Consider the following 16949-nt stretch of genomic DNA (forward strand, 5'->3'; position numbering starts at 1 on the left):
AATCTGGGAGACTTTTAATCCCCCAACCACCCCACTCCTTTGGCCTCGCCACTTTCTCCCATGCGACCCAAGGGAGTACCGAGGATTCCTTAGTCCCTGCCCATAGAAATCTGCTGCATATTCTCCTAATTTTCTCCAGTACTCCTTTTGGTACCCATGTTAGGGCTGCCCAGTACACTGGGATGGCTAGAAGCACAGATTTTATTAAGGTCAACCTCCCTGCTCTGGATAGCCATTTGAAACTCCAGTGACTAATTCTAGCTTCAATCTTAGCGATTAGCCAGGACCAATCCTCCTTCCTATAATCGTTTGGCTTCAACCAGAACCCCAGGTATTTAAATGGAGCGCCCATGATGCTTACTTCATATGGAAAGAAAGATCTGAACTGCTCCCTTTCAGATCTGCTTAGACCTTCTTCAATGATTTGAGATTTCCTGGGATTGATCTGCATACCGGTAGCTTTCATAAAGAGGTCAAAAATGGATTTTAGCTCCTTCAGTTCATTGAGGGATCCATTAGAAAAAATCAGGATATCATCTACAAAAAGTAGGTGGGATATGAACAAGTTTATTGCTGCCTCAATACCAATTACCTTACCTTCCCTTTTGCTTTTATGGATCAACTGGCTCAGGCCTTCTGCCACTAGAAGGAAAAGCAGGGGAGAAAGAGGGCAGCCTTGCCTCAGCCCTCTCTGCCCTTTGAAAAACGAGGTGGCAGCACCGTTGATGAGAATAGCATAGCTAACATCTGTTATGCACCCCATGATCCATCTGATGAAATCCACTTTGAAGCCAAGGTGCGTAAGGAGCATACGAATGTATGTCCAGTTTATCCTGTCATAGGCCTTTGAGAGATCAATTTTAATTACAGCTCCCTTCTTATTTTTCAACTTAACACTGTGAAGGACCTCTTGAGCCACCCTGATTGCCTCATGGATTTGTCTTCCATCCAAGAACCCGAATTGTTCAGGAGAGATATGCCTTGATAGAATTGGTTTGATCCTGAGGGCTATAATTTTGTGATTATCTTGTAAATGTTATTGCATAAAGAAATAGGTTTGAAGTCTTCAAAGGATTCTGGAGCTTCCTTTTTGGGGATAAGGGCAATGAAAGTTGTATTGAAGGGACTGTATATTTCTCCCTTCAATCTAGACTCCTCTACCACTTCTGTGATTTCTTCCCCTATCTGCTCAAAAAAATGAAGGAATAGTTCTACTGACCAACCATCCGGACCAGGACTTTTCTCTTTTGCCATAGACTTTATAACACTTTCCACCTCCTCCTTGGTGACAGGATCCATTAGCTGGTCCGCTTCTTCCTCCTCCACATACCTGTGGAAACACTGCGCTGTTTGGATGACTTCTGCAATGGTGATCTCACCAGGGTCTTTGAAGAGGGATTGGAAATGATTTACTCCAAGGGATGAGAGAGCTTCAAAAGTCTTGGCCTCCCTACCATCTTCAGTTTTTAGACTCCAGATGGTATTGGCGCTCTTCCTCCCTTTAGCATAGTTATGAAAAAAGCTTGTATTTTCATCCCCTGCTTTGAGCCATATAGCTCTGCTTTTAAGTCGCCATTCTTCCTCCTTAGCCAGCAGAATTTGATTCTTAACCTTCTCCAGGCCTACAATTCTCTCCTTAGATTCTTGGGTCGCATAGCTATCCGCCTCAATACTTTCAAGCCTTTGGAGTTCCTCGGTAATCCTGGATAAAGCCTCATCCTGTTTTTGTTTCCTGTCCTTTGCCCAAGAGATTGTTGCCTTTTTCAATCTTTTGAGGTTTTCCATGAATAAAAAACCTTTCTGCTCTTGGGATCCTCTGACCGGGTGAATCCAAGTTTCATTGAACAACTTGTTGAAGGACTCCTCTTGAAGCCAGGAGGCATTGAATTTGAAAGGAGCAGGAGGCTTCGAGGGACCATTGGAGAGCTCAATGAAAATCGGAAAGTGATCCGAGGGGCCTCCTTCCTCTACCCATTGCCTGAAAAGAGGGATAGCAGCAGCCAAATCCTCATTGATTAAGAAGCGGTCTAATCGCTTAGCCACCCTAGCTTCCCCTACTCTTTTATTCCGCCAGGTAGGTTTCAGTTTGATGAGATTTGCTTCTATTAGATTGTTGGAGGCTAAGAGATTCATAAAGAACTCCGACTGCGGATCCTCTCTAGCATTTGGCCCCCAAGTCTCAGCTCTTCCTAAAGAGAAATTTAGATCTCCTCCCATCACCACAAAATTATTTTTCACGAGCGAGCTTTCCACCAATCTATTCCAGAAGGGAATCCTTCCCTGACATGGCCCATAAATGTTAATAATAGTAAAAGAGAAATCAAACTCCGTAGATTGACACTCAATCCCCATCACCTGCTTCATTCCCCATTGATTCCGAACCTTGATTCTGCCTTCTCTGATCCCTACCGCCAAGCCACCGGAGTGGCCCTCAGCATCCAGAGCTGAGAAAACCCAGCCTGGTATAAGGCCTTTGAGCATTGATACAACGTCCTCCCCTTTCCCCAGGGTCTCCTGAAGGAGTATCACATCAGCTTTTGAATTCAAGACTAACTCCCTCAGAGCCAGTTTTTTGGGTTTACTGGCTAAACCCCTGCAATTCCAAGAGGATATTATCATTTTAGAACAGGCCCGGGGCTTTGCACTGCTCTAAGTGCCCCTGTGATAGATTGCTGCTTCCCGTCTGCCACATCAAAAATGGCCTGGACCTTGGCTGCAGAGAGTTTTGACTTCCTACCCCTTTTTTTCCCGGGCTGGCACAGGGAAGGGGAAGGATCGATGCCCCCCATAGAAGGCATCGGGCCGGGTTTTGATCCCAGAGAGCGAAGGTTATAAGGGCATTGGGGGAGCTGGCTCTGGGAGGCGGGGTCAAGGCAACACCCATCACGATTCAAATCCAGGGAAGGAATAGCAGCCGATAGTGTTTCAATACAGTTTTCAATACATGTTTCCAGGGGACCCTCAATTGTGCTTGAGATTTTGACAGTAGATTCAGAAGGTGCAGAATTAATGAGCGGATCAAACACAGAACGTTCAACCAGGACAACATCACTAATTGCATTTAGAGAGGAGAGGGATGTATTCAAATTCGTACCCTTTTGGTCCGCAGCAGGGCTTGTGGCTGGGCTTGGGAGCTCCTCGTCCGCAGGCTTCGTAGCTTCCGCTGGTTGCGCTCCGGCTTCCAGCATCTCCTTCGGCCTTTCCTGAGAGACAGCTTCCTGGACATGGCGTCCCTGAAGAGGATCAATATCCATTAATTCCTCCTCCTGTATTACAGAGGGTTCTTTGGTGTTTTGGTGCTGAGAGCGCCGATAGCTCAAATCCGTTCGGTGGAACCTCCTCCTCCGTCTACCCAAGGGGCATTCCTTGGCTAGATGCCCATATTCGTGGCATCGGTGGCAACGGAACGGCAAGTACTCGTAGTCCAGAATCTGTTCAAACACATATTCCCTGTATTGAAGAATGATTTTTTCTGCCAAACCTCCGCTGGGGTTAAGGTTAACAAGGATTCGCGCCATGGCTCTGTTGTTTGTTTCCAAATAAGACTTATCAGTCTCCAGATAGGTGCCCAGTCTATCTCCAATCGATTTAAACACTGAATCAACCCAAAGAAACGATGGCAATCCCGGCGCCCTAACCCATACCGGAAAGGCCTCAACCCTTTCATGATCTGCATCAAACAAGGGGCTCCAATTTTTGAATAGCACCGGAATGTGCCCAATAGACCAGTTTCTCTGCTTGACCCAATCCGCAGCCTCTTTAGAATCAAACCGGACCGAGAACCAGCCTTTTGCCAGAGTTAAAACCCTAAAATCACTGATAAGATCCGATTGCCAGTTCTGCTTCCCCCAGGACTTGATGAATTCCGATGAGAAAAACCTCCCTCTTGCTCTACCGACCAGGGTACATTCAGCAACCTCCAGGGCTTCTTCAATATTGACATCCATCCCCAACACCAGGTTTCTTTCGACCCCTTGGGATTTTATCACTCTCTGTTTTTTCCTTTGCCCTTCTGGGGGATTTGGACCACTGGGTAAGTTGCCTAGGGCTTCATTCGCCTGATGCCCTCTGTGGGCACTAGGGCCGCGCGGAAGGGAGATGTTGCAATGCTCCTGAGACGAGATAGGAGTATGAATGTGGGAGTCAAGATGAGACTGATTTTTTACCTGAGACCCCTGAATTTGCCGCCATTCGTCCCCCCTTGGGTTCTGTGACTCCTCAGGACGCTGATCCGGCCCTCCTGCCTCTTTTGCACTGTTCCTACTTGCTGCAAGAGAAACCCTAGTAATGGGAGCTGAGCTTCGCGTCTTCCCGTCCGGGCTTTGCCCTAACTTCGACCCTAGGATGACTATGTCTTCCAATCCACCCGAAAGCACCGGGCCTGTAGACCCAAGGGCCCCGATACCGTCGAAAGGGGGTATTGACTGCGAGATCTTCTGGCTCGAGCTTTGGGTCGAGAAAAGGAGTTTTTCTTCCTGATTCACATTTGTCGTTTCACACCGGCCCTTAAGCGAAGAGGAGGGTATTTGGATCTGTCTCTCAGGCTCCGAACAGAACGGACGGGTGGCAAGGCCTTTCACCGAGCCAAAATAGTGTTCCACATTCTGGGGAGTTGGGTCTTTTCCCCAAACGGAGAGGATATCCTCCATGGAAGGGTTGAGATCGATTCCCTCTTCCGCGATAACCATGGTTACTTCTGGGCTAACGATCGTTGTCGGGCTGTCGGGAGCTGCAAAGTCACGGACCGTAAACAATAACCGTTTTCCCCTTGCAGTAAAACAACCTTCGCGTTCAGCTGTGATGCCCTCCAGGTGTCTGTACAATCCTTGGTTAACCTCCACCTGCCGATACCCTCCAGACTGACAACGGGACGTGGTCGACCGCCGGAACCTGCACACCGTCCATCGATTCTGGGCCCTAGTCTCGGCCCTACGGGCCTAGAGCTAGCTCTGCGCCAGCTGCAAAGTCCTCCATCTGTCGAGCCCTCGCATTCTCTGTCTGTTAGCATTCTACTAGAATGTATTAATTACCAATCTCATCACATTGAAAATGTTGATTTAATTAGGTTTAAAAAACAAATAGTGCTTAAATGCATATGTACCTGTGTGTGAGAGATGGAGCGAAATAAAAATCTTAATGGCCTTGGTGAATCATGACAAATCCCTTCATATCGTACAAGACAACTTTCATTTGAATAAGGATTATACAGTAAAAACATTGGTGCCTTTTCTAGCTTGCAATATATTCAAGAAGAACAATGAATAAATCAAACAAGAAGGCATCCCCATGAAAACAAGCAAAAAAAAATGGCCACAAAAACCCATAAGGAAAAATAATTGTAGTTGATAGCCCATTCATGATATGAAGTGATTGAGAACCCAAAATATTACTTTTGAAAAAATGAGAACATAAATGTGAAAATGGAAATCATTCTTGGAAGATTCAACATAAATTTTGGCTTTTTTTTGGACGAGGAATCCTTTTTACCCAGCTAAGGTTTTCAAGAGATAAACAATTTTCAAGAGATAAACAATTGTAGTCCATAAGCCTAGTGGATACCCAAGTGATTAACACACTTTGGACAAGATTGGTCCCATCGCCATGGTTGGATTATATTCAACAACATCGTAATTGCAACTTTGACTTGGCTACATGGGCCTATATCTTATTAGTAATCACATAGTTAGTGGAAGCTAATAGTACTAATTCTATGGATCTACTTAAGTTGTGTGATTGGTATTATGCTATAACCTATGATATTAGGTATAGATAATCACTTACCTTGTAGCTTAATTATTTTAATCTAGCTTGAATGGTATAACAGAGCATCGTTAGCTCTTTGTTGCTATGTTTATTCATGAGTAGAGTGTTGAAGAACTCTTCTTAAGATTTTTTAAGGGATTTGCTCATGATTTTTTCAGCTTTTAGAATCATTAATATTATGTCAGTAAATTTTGATATACCAAATTTGAGTGGTTTATACATTACTGGAAGCATATATTTATTTCATCTCTTTTTCTAGTGTGATTGTTATTATGAAAAAATTGATAAATAAATACAACTATATCCTTCCTATCCCCAAACAATGTAAGATTGGTTAAGATATTAAAGTTCTAAATCGATGCACTTATAAACATAATCGAACTAAATCGATGCTCCTATAATGTAAGAGATGAACCATTCAGGGTGATAAAAGAAGATGAAGTCCATGTTTCTCACCTATGTGTAAATAGGTAGGTGTGAGTGCAGGTGTGAGCGCAAAAGGGATGAAACTATTTGAAACATGGGAATAGGGGTACATCAATTTCCCTTGGTAGAGTATACCATGAAGATGCCCAATATGGTGCGTATAAGGATTTCTTATGGAATAAAAGTACCCATGTACATGTTTTTTAACCAGGATAAAGAGAATTTACAAAATATACAACAATAGTCAATACCAAATTGAGTGTCATTTTAAGCAAGCATCATGGAGTGAGAAGAATGACCTAGTTTTGGAGATTCCAAATTGAGTGTCATTTTAAGCCAGCATCATCATGGGGTGAGAAGAATGACCTAGTTTTGGAGATTCCAATCTTACAAAATATGCATATTCACTTTTCCATGGTGGGGAATTAAAATAAAATAAATAAAAAAATTGATTACAAATAAATGTTCACCTTCACGGCCATGATGTTATGGAAATCCCAATTTAGTCTATCAAAAACAAAATGTGACAATCTATAAGATAAAAATATAAGGATGACACTGAAATCATGTTTTCTAAGATTTTAGAGCTTTCTGAATACTTTCTTAGTTTCCTCTTGTGAAAATATGAGAGTGAGACATGTGAGAAGGAAATTAAACGGACGAAAACAAATATTTAAAAACCTCAGTCAAGACAATATCTAAATGATTTTTGCTTTAAGGTGGCAGTGGTAATTAGATTCCTCATAAACCTTGTCCACCAAATTTTAATGTAATATCACAAGTCAATCTAACTTGAAAAAAAGTGCATCAAATGTAAACCCAAAATGTGATAACTCTTAGCAAAAATCAATTGATCTATATTTGTAATACAACAATTAATAATGTTTTTTGTAAATACCCTATTTGTTTTGCCAAATTACACAATAGTTTTAATATACACAACTATATTTAAGGTAGATCTAGCTCTCTTCCCTCCTCCTCTACTCTCTCCTTCACTCTCTCTCCACCTTTCTCCCTATTTATTTTTTCTTCCCTCCAACTCCATCTCTCTTCTCCTTCTCCGTATATCCTTCTCTCACGTACTCTTTCTTTGCCTTCTTATCTCTCCCTTTCATTTACTTTCACACTTACTCACTTTTATAAGTTACTTAATCTATCTTTTCTTATACAATTCATATTCCTTTCACATTTACTGACCTTTATAAGTTACTTAATCTCTTTTATACGATTCATATTCCTTTCAGTCTAATTACGGCAGTCTTAGGAGAATTCCGTTGAGCGAAGCGAGCCACCCTTTAAGGGCAGTAAGGTTCGCCTTACTCAATAAGTCCAATCAATCTAGCCAATCTTCCGGCTTGTGAGATCTCTTACCCACCCGGATCTTGACCAATAACAATATACTATTCTATACTCAACCCTTTCCACAATTGTAGTGAGACATAACTTTGACAGGTGAGGAAAGAAGGAAGGAGTTAAGACCCTTCTCAGATGGCTATGGTGATGGAGCAACTCTAAAGCAGTTATGGAGGGTATATGAGTTGGTAAGACCTGGATTCCTGCTATTAGGATGGGACAGTAATAGAGCAGCTATCAAGCGGAATGGTTCGGGAACGAATCCGAATTACTGCTATGACGATGAGACCACTCTAGGGGATACGCTATGGGGGAGAACCCAGATTCCTGCTATGGTGATGAGGCAGTGAGAAAGCACATCTTTGGGGAGGCGCCTTTACTGCGAGACGAGACCGTGAACCAACTCTATCCTACGTCTACTGTAGTGGGCTTAACATCTCGAATCAAGACCCACGGGTTAGATCGAATTTCTGTTTACGTAGCCGACCACACCCCAAATCCTCCTTCAACTCACTAGACGAACACCCCCGAGACAAGACGTGCCGTTAATACTCGGGCAGTTTAGCACTTCTATTCTATTAGGCGAGAACACCTCGAATCAGTCTGCTAAACCACATCCCGGGTAGGCGAAAAACATTATAGAAGCAGGAAACCGAATCAAGACCTTGCGGATATGAGGTCGACTTTCCTTTTCTTCCATTGAGGAAGAAAGATATTGTAAGGAAGATTATTGAAATATACCAGGATGATCTGACAGTGTTTTCTTCAAGACGAAGCTCTGTCGGAAACGTAACTCCGGAGAAGACGTAACCAAAGTGAGTGTTGGAGCCTCCCACAAAAATCCTCCCATCAGGCAATACATTTGCAGTAGAATGATATATTCTTGGAATAGTGGAGGCGCCCAGAACTGTAAATCGCTGCCCTGCCATTGCATTAGGTCTGTTTAAATAAGGAGCAAAAGTCGGATTCGTTGCAAGATCCCAACCTGCAGTCCCTTTCTCGGCTCCATTAATTATAAGAATTTCACCATTGGGGATGATGAGCATATCTTCCATAACCCTGGGTGCAGGCATATTTCCATAACCGTGGGTGAAGAGCGTCTAGGAAAGTCCCAGCATTAGCTGAGGTGTAACCATTGTCGGGAGCAGCACCACAGATGAGAATTTCTATCGTCTGAAATCCATTAGATGCCGATAGAGGCAGCATAGCAGATGAACCACTGGAGGGGTAATTTCTGGGTTCATCTGGCATCCGGGAAAGGTCTTTACAACACTGTTTGTTCTGTAATCAAATAAGATGGAATCCTTGTTGGCATAGATGAAGAGATTTCCATCCGGGGAGAGATGAAGAAAAGGATACAGATTGTTCTCCACATTGGGAGTATTAGTCTGTGAAAGAAACGGCAACTAATATGATTGCCCCCCGGCACGAACTCGTAGGAGAAAGCTCGCCTGCCTCCCACAACAAAAATTCTATTGTCAGGAAGAATCTGATTGGAAGCATACCATCGATTCTCTTTGAGTTGATTAGGCCCACCTTCATTCCAATCGCATGCAAAATTATCACAGGGTACAAAAGAACGAATGGCCTTGCTTCCATCGTTGTATCCACCGGTGCTAATCAAAGCACCATTGGACGCAAAGGCGTCAGATGAACACCAACTATCGGTCATGATCATCAATGGACTGAAATTTTTGGTAGCCATGTTGTATTCAATGGAGTGAGCCCAGCAGTTATGAGTGAGCGCTGCATCGTTTGGATCGTCTCTACAACGTCCATTCGGGAGGCGCAGTTGCGAAGCACTGAAGTCCGTGCGATCGAACATGACCACTGTATTTGTGTATGTTGTGGTCACAGCTTCACAGTTACCTGAGCGCTAACGCTCGACAGGACAGAAAGCAGGGCGATACACAATGCAACAACGAATTGAAGCATCATAGAAGTGAATTGATGAACTTAATGCTATTCGAAATCGCTTGCACTTATGAGGAAGATGATAAGGAGCAAGCGATTATACTTGGGATGGGAAGACAGACATTGAAGAATGGGTATTTATCTTAACTTATTTATAGAGCGAGGACAACGAAAGTTGTAAATCTTACGTATTTAGGTGGCCTACAAATTGAGATTTACCTAATGAAAGCATGAAATTGTCAATCATGACAAATTACTGGTAAGTTGTCATTTTCATGTGCCGCCTTTTTCTGCTATTGAAACTCGTTCCATATCCAAAGTTTGCGTGTACATATATATCTATATATATATATTATTTGCGTTTACCATTCAAACACGTAGTTGTTGACATTAGCGATCGTGTGTGGACAATATCTCCGTAACTCCGTTATCCTAATTCTTATTGCTAATTTCCGTGTGTGCAGCTTTGACGAAACTCCTCGAATAGATGTTCTAAATTAATGATTAGAAAAAATGGGCATTAACGTTCTAGATTCTGATTCTTCGATTGGAAATTAGAGTATTTCATTTCACGCTCTTAGATTTCCTTTACCCGGCCAGCCTGGATGGAAAATAGGAGGGGAAAATAGAATCCCTCCTTCTTTTCTCTGAAACTTCAAACTCGTGCCTTTCGAACAACTTTCTTGTATTTTACGCTTGCCATCTACGAAGTCTCGTGCCTTTCGAACAACTTTCTTGTATTTTACGCTTGCCATCTACGAAGTCTTCAGTATAGTTACGAAGTTTATGGCTGGCCATCAATGCGCATTGAACGGGCAATATGTGACCAGCCTACTGATCTGGACCTTAAACTATGTGTCCATGTACCACCTATAACATCGTCGGCCAGAAAACATCTGTCGAACTGGAAATGACGCTCCATTTTCAAATTTTCCAATCCTGCCTTCAGATTTGAGGCAAAGGATGCCGATAAGTATCCTGCATCTAACCTCATCTCTTGGTCGTTGCAAGTATATTAAAAATTTGGATTTATTAATTAATGAGATTGTGTGGAGTTTAGTTTCTATTATAAGTTTTATTGAGAGGAGTTAAAGGCGTCAGCCCATGTTAATGTCAGAGGTTTTCAGAATCTATAATTTTAGTGACAACATATTCAATATTAAATGAGGAACCTAAACATAATATAACTTAATTAAAGAAAGAAAAAAAAAAAAAAGGCGAATACAGTATTTACTATATAAATTAAATAGTCAATCAAAGTCAATTGGATTATGATAGATTCGATTATCGATTAACTGATGTTTTTAATTTTTCTTTTTTTTAAGCAAAGACATATCACTCACTTTCTTTTTCACAAGTTATAAATTTTTTTATTTTTTATTTTAATTTTATTTTTTATTTTAAAAATTTATATTTTTTTATACGGTTAAATTTTTAATATTAAAATTAAGTTGAGATTTATTTTAAAATAATGATGTTTTTTTAATTAGAAAAATAACAAGTGAACCAATTGAATAGCGTTTTTCATAAATTATATAAAAATTTTGTCTTTTACTATTTTAAAAAATTATAATTTTTTTATATAACAAATTTTTTAATATTAAAATTACATTGAGATTTATTTTCAAAATAATTATGTTTTGTTTTTAATTAAAAAAATAACAAATAAACCAATAAAATATTTTATACATACAAAAATTGATTCCAAGTAATATTACTATAATTTTTAAGTTACAATCTGATATTCATAAAACATGAAATACACGGATACCACTATAACCTCTAAATGAAAATCTACTATTCAGAAAACACAAGGCTGATTCCAGTCCTAACATGGAAAAATCAACCTCGAAAATAATGACTTCATTCGAGTTGTCATATTTACCAAAATGCACTAGTAATCTCTGAACCAAAACACGGCACGTATCTGGTGATGAAGTTCTAGACAATTTCAGGCATTCTTTCATTTCAAACTTTCTTCAATTGAGCATCACTGTAAGGCAGTCCACAGTCCACCTAAAACAAATAAACAAATCCTATAAAAGTTGGGTGGCTGCCGTAGTCGTAAAACACATATAATTCGCGCCACGCATTTAATGATATATGAATCACATGATGAGAAACATTTAATTTCTGCCGTGCTTTTAACGATAAATAAATGCAGTAATCAAACAACAGCCCACGTATTAAAAATATTCAAGCACGCATTCTTTACTTATAATCAATAAGTAATTCTTTAATATAATATTGAAGTATCTGGAACAGAGATTAGCACGCATTCCTTTCCAACGTTGACGTATCAGTAGGGCAATTCCTATTTCATAGACGCAGTTGTTTATAATAAGATTTTTTGAAAGTTTTTTTTTTGGGTTTTTTTGGTCGGCAGGAATTTATTGGAATTGCAGGTTTGATAGCTAGTTTCTGTACAATGAAAGAGCCCAGGGGTTTTCCAGGGTGCTGAATCCAAATATGCAGTTAAAAAACCATTTTAACTGCAACAAATCAAGATTTAACCTCAATTTCTTCCGCCGGATTCCGTCACCGGAATCTCCAAAAAATCACATTATAGACAACTCCTTTCATAGACTATTGAATAGTTAATGAGGTCTGACATGCAGGTATTTAACTTTCGCCTTCTCTCTCGAGGCTTCTATCTCGATGGACGTGCTTTCACTGAAAGAACGAAAATTAAATACCTGCATATCAAACTGCATTAACTATTCAATAATCTATGAAATAGGAATTGCCTATCAGTAAACCTAAGGTGCCATTCAGAAATAAGAGGCTGAAAATTACAGACACCAAGAAAAGTACCCCAATAACGATGAGATACATCTTGACAAATGCTTTATGAGGCAAGCCAAGATCCGCGGACTACTACATTCAAGCTTTCTCTAAACATTGTACTTTATTGGTTTTTGATAGAGTGTATTGTTCAAAATTGTGGCAATTTATCAAAAATAATATGCGTTAAATTAGTTTAAAAAATAATCTAGATTTTAATAAGATTGGAAAATTATTAATGGTGCTAAACCCGTTTTCACTATTAAATATATATATATTATTAATTTTTTTTGCAAAAAAATTTAAAGTATCGGCCAAAATATATTGTAATTATAAATTTTAGCTATAAAATTTGTATTATATTATTACTTAAAAATATAATTAAAATATTTAAATTATATTTTAGTTTTATTTATTTATATTAAAATCTATTTTTAAATTAATTATATAATTTTTAATAAAATCATATTTTTTTATTTTTAAATATATCAATAAATTCCATGCCTTAAAAAAATTGAAAAGATTTAAAATATGCACACTTACCATTCAAATTCATAATTCCAAAAAAACAAAATACTGAAAAATTGACCAAAAGTATGCCAAACATGTATCTCCCAACCAGGCTGTCCATTAGTCCTTACAGTGGCTCCTTTTCTGCCACCGAATAGCAACGAAGACACGCAAACTCAAAGACTTTAAAAACTCTTAGTTATCAAAAAATAATAAACGATGGAATGGACTTATCCAAAAGATGGCGGCTGACCTGGCAGGTTCAATATCTTCGTCGCAATTTTCCAATTAAAGAATCCTACGTAAAGTCAATGTAATTGATTCTCGGCCCTTCATTACATCACATGTTGGATTACAGATTTCATTCTGTTCCAGACTTAGGGCGCCTAAATACGTGGGCTTGCAAGTTTCTTTGATATAAATAAGTTCAGATGTGTGTGTCTTCGTATCCAAACTTTCATAGCTTGATCTTCCTCTGATAGAACCCAAGAGTTGAGAATTAGGGGAAACACGATCACATTACTGTGAGCGAATTCCGGATATTCAATTCATTTTTACAATGATTGAATTTGTTATTGCTCTGTCTATCGGCCTGCTTTTTATCCTGTCGAGCGTTAGCGCTCAGACAGCTGTGAAGCCTGGTTCATGGGAACTTGTGGTTGGAAATGGAGGTGTCTCCGCCATGCATATGACCACAACCTTCAAAAATACAGTGGTCATGTTTGATCGAACGGACTTCGGTCCTTCGCAACTGCGCCTCTCAAATGGACGTTGCAGAGACGATCCAAACGATGAAGCGCTCACCCACGACTGCTGGGCTCATTCCATTGAATACAACATCGCCACCAACAATCTAAGGCCGTTGACGGTCATGACCGATACTTGGTGTTCATCTGGTGCCTTTGCATCCAACGGTACTTTGATTAGCACCGGTGGATTCAACGATGGAGCCAAGGCTGTTCGTTCTTTTGTGCCCTGTGCTAATTCTGCGTGCGATTGGAATGAAGGTGGGTCTAATCGACTTAAGGAGAATCGATGGTATGCTTCCAATCAGATCCTTCCCGATAACAGAATTATTGTTGTTGGAGGCAGGCGAGCTTTCTCCTACGAGTTCGTGCCGGGAGGCCAATCATTTTCGTTGCCATTTCTTTCACAGACTAACACTCCCAATGTAGAAAACAATCTGTATCCTTTTCTTCATCTCTCCTCTGATGGAAATCTCTTCATCTTCGCCAACATGGATTCCATCTTATTTGATTACAGAAAAAATAGGGTTGTAAGGACCTTTCCAAAAATGCCAGGTGGACCCAGAAATTACCCCTCCTCTGGTTCATCTGCTATGCTTCCACTGTCGGCTTCGGATGTATTTCAGAGGGTGGAAATTCTCATCTGTGGTGGTGCTGCTGACAATGGTTACACTTCAGCAAATGCTGGGAATTTCGTAAACGCTCTTCAAAGCTGTGGAAGAGTCGTTATTACAGATCCCAACCCTGTTTGGGCTATGGAGAATATGCCTGCACCTAGGGTTATGGGAGACATGCTCATCCTCCCCAACGGTGAAATTCTGATAATCAATGGGGCCGAAAAAGGGACGGCAGGTTGGGAGCTTGCAAGGAATCCAGCCCTTGCACCTTACTTATACAGACCTAATGCATTGGCAGGGCAGCGATTCACGGTACTAGCAGCCTCCACCATTCCGAGAATGTATCATTCGAGTGCAAATGTATTGCCTGATGGGAGGATTTTTGTGGGAGGTTCCAACACTCACGTTGGTTACGTCTTCTCCGGAGTCATGTTTCCAACGGAGCTTCGTCTGGAAGCATACAGCCCTTATTATTTGGACGAAACCTACAGCACCTACAGGCCTTCTATCGTTTCCTTATCTAAAGATGCTGTGAGCTATGGCACAAGATTCACGGTTCAATTCTCTGTTTCAAGCTATGTTCCTAACAATATTCAGTTTACTATTTACAGTCCATCCTTCACAACTCATGCATATTCCATGAATCAGAGGCTGCTCGTGCTTGCCTCAACCACACCAAAGAGAGTAAGAGGAATATATATTGCCATAGTGACAGCACCTCCGAATTCTATTGCAGCGCCGGCTGGATACTACATGCTATCGGTTGTTAACAATGGAATTCCGAGCGTCGCCAAATGGATTAATTTGTCTTAGCTATAAGATAAATATTTCCCATGACATATCAATGTCATGTTCGTTGTTGTGTTTAAACATAGCCCATGTAGGAGACCTTCAAAGCATTAATTCGAAGGCAGAAAATAACTGTGACCACTTTTTCATTGAAACATATGTTTTGTAATTTGTAATTTTTTTTTTTTTTAATAATGAAATATGTTGTACAGAATAGTTACTTGAATGGCTGAGAGGATGCGATTGGCCCAAATGAGTCAAAAGTATACAGCATAAAATGCTTATGTTAATAACATTTCGTTATATTCAATATGAAAATCAAAGGCAAACTTGATTCTAATTGTTTATTTCTTTGCAGTGACTCTCAATGAGGTGCAACTTGATTCTAATTGTTTATTTCTTTGCACTGACTCTCAATGAGGTGCTATTTTGAGAATGAATTGGTTCTAGCTATGGTCGATATATAAAAATCGAAAAGCGATTAAAAATTAAATAGTTTATAGAATGTCAGGAATTTAATGGTAGAAAGTAGGATGACAAGTTTTACTTTCAAAAGGAGCTGATGGTCGCAGAAGACAATATCGAAAACACGCATCGGAGAGGTACATGGATAAAACTTTCCAACCGCTCTAAGAAACTTTCACCATACAAATCTCAACGTAAAATTGTGACTTGTCCTTTAATGTTTTTCTCATTTATTTAATATGACATTTCGGGAATCGCCATGTCACACCTCTATTAATTTTCCACCATTGTCAAGTTGGTAACATTCGTCATAATTTCATGTTCTTTTACTTTTCTTATGTGTTTATTTGCATGCTTCCCATATGGAGTAATATATTTCAATTAAATACATTATAAGAATATTCTCTCTCAACTTGGAATATGAAATATATTTCAATTAAAAAAACATGCTCATAATAATAAATTAAAAAAAATGCTCATAATAATAAATATTATTATAATAAAATTTTAAAATGAAAATATAATTTCTAAAATATAATATAAATATTAAAATAATAATGCAAATATAATAAAATAAAATTATTTTATATTACTATCATGTGATATTAAATATATATTAACTTTAAAATGTGTTTTCCTTGTTTTTGGGTGAGGTACAATTAGTTTTGTGGTTTCTCGGCCATGCATTTTCTCATGATTTGGTTTTCTATGTTATTTTTTTTTGTTTTCTTTTTTAAACTTATTTTTAATTTTTGAAATTAATTTTGGTTTTATGTTAAAAATTAAAAAAATGGTAATTTAGTTAAATAAAGCTAGGTGAAAGATTTTTACATAATATTTTTATTTATTAAATTAAATAAAGAAAGGGGTGTGATTAATAAATAGGTTTACAACCTTATTTGCAATATTTTAAGTAAAAAATATGTGGTTGTTGAGTGAAAAAAAAAAGAAATGCATGAATTTTACAAAGGTTATGTCATTGAAAAATAGATTTACAAAAAGAACATAGTGTTGAGCAAATAAATAGGTAGAAAGTCACAAGTTTGACAAGTATGGAGGCACTAAGAAGAAGGGAACACAATGTTTTTCCTCAACAATTATGTTCAATGTGATGGGGAAGTTATGTGCTCAATTATTGATTTCATAGTTTATGTGCTTAAATCAAAGAAAATGGTCAAAACTAAGTCATTAACAAGCATGCACCAGTTATATTTTGTAACATCCTATTGTAAATCTCATGTAAAAAGACATAGAATTAGAATTTTTTTATGGAATTTACTAGCATATAATATTCCAAATCACTTAGTCCATATTCTTAAGTGACCATTAAATAAATATTTTGTAACATCCTATTGTAAATCTCATGTAAAAAGACATAGAATTAGAATTTTTTTATGGAATTTACTAGCATATAATATTCCAAATCACTTAGTTCATATTCTTAAGTGACCATTAAATAAATCATGATCAGTACATGAAGTAACTTTAGAAATGGAATAGAAAGTCACATGATGTAACAACTATTGTTGCAACATATTAACATAAAGCTCTATGTTGCAACCTTACATCATTATCATTGTCC

General features: G+C 38.8%; 1 pseudogene; it reads left to right on the plus strand.

Annotated features, from left to right (window-relative positions):
* Positions 1–13186: 13186 nt before the first annotated feature.
* Positions 13187–15249, plus strand: LOC149157731 (aldehyde oxidase GLOX pseudogene; annotated as a pseudogene).
* The last annotated feature ends 1700 nt before the right edge of the window (positions 15250–16949 follow it).

The sequence above is a fragment of the Pinus tabuliformis genome, chromosome 5_2, assembly GCF_031772625.1.
Source record: "Pinus tabuliformis cultivar Carrire ecotype Pingquan chromosome 5_2, CPIR1, whole genome shotgun sequence".
NCBI lineage: Eukaryota > Viridiplantae > Streptophyta > Pinopsida > Pinales > Pinaceae > Pinus > Pinus tabuliformis.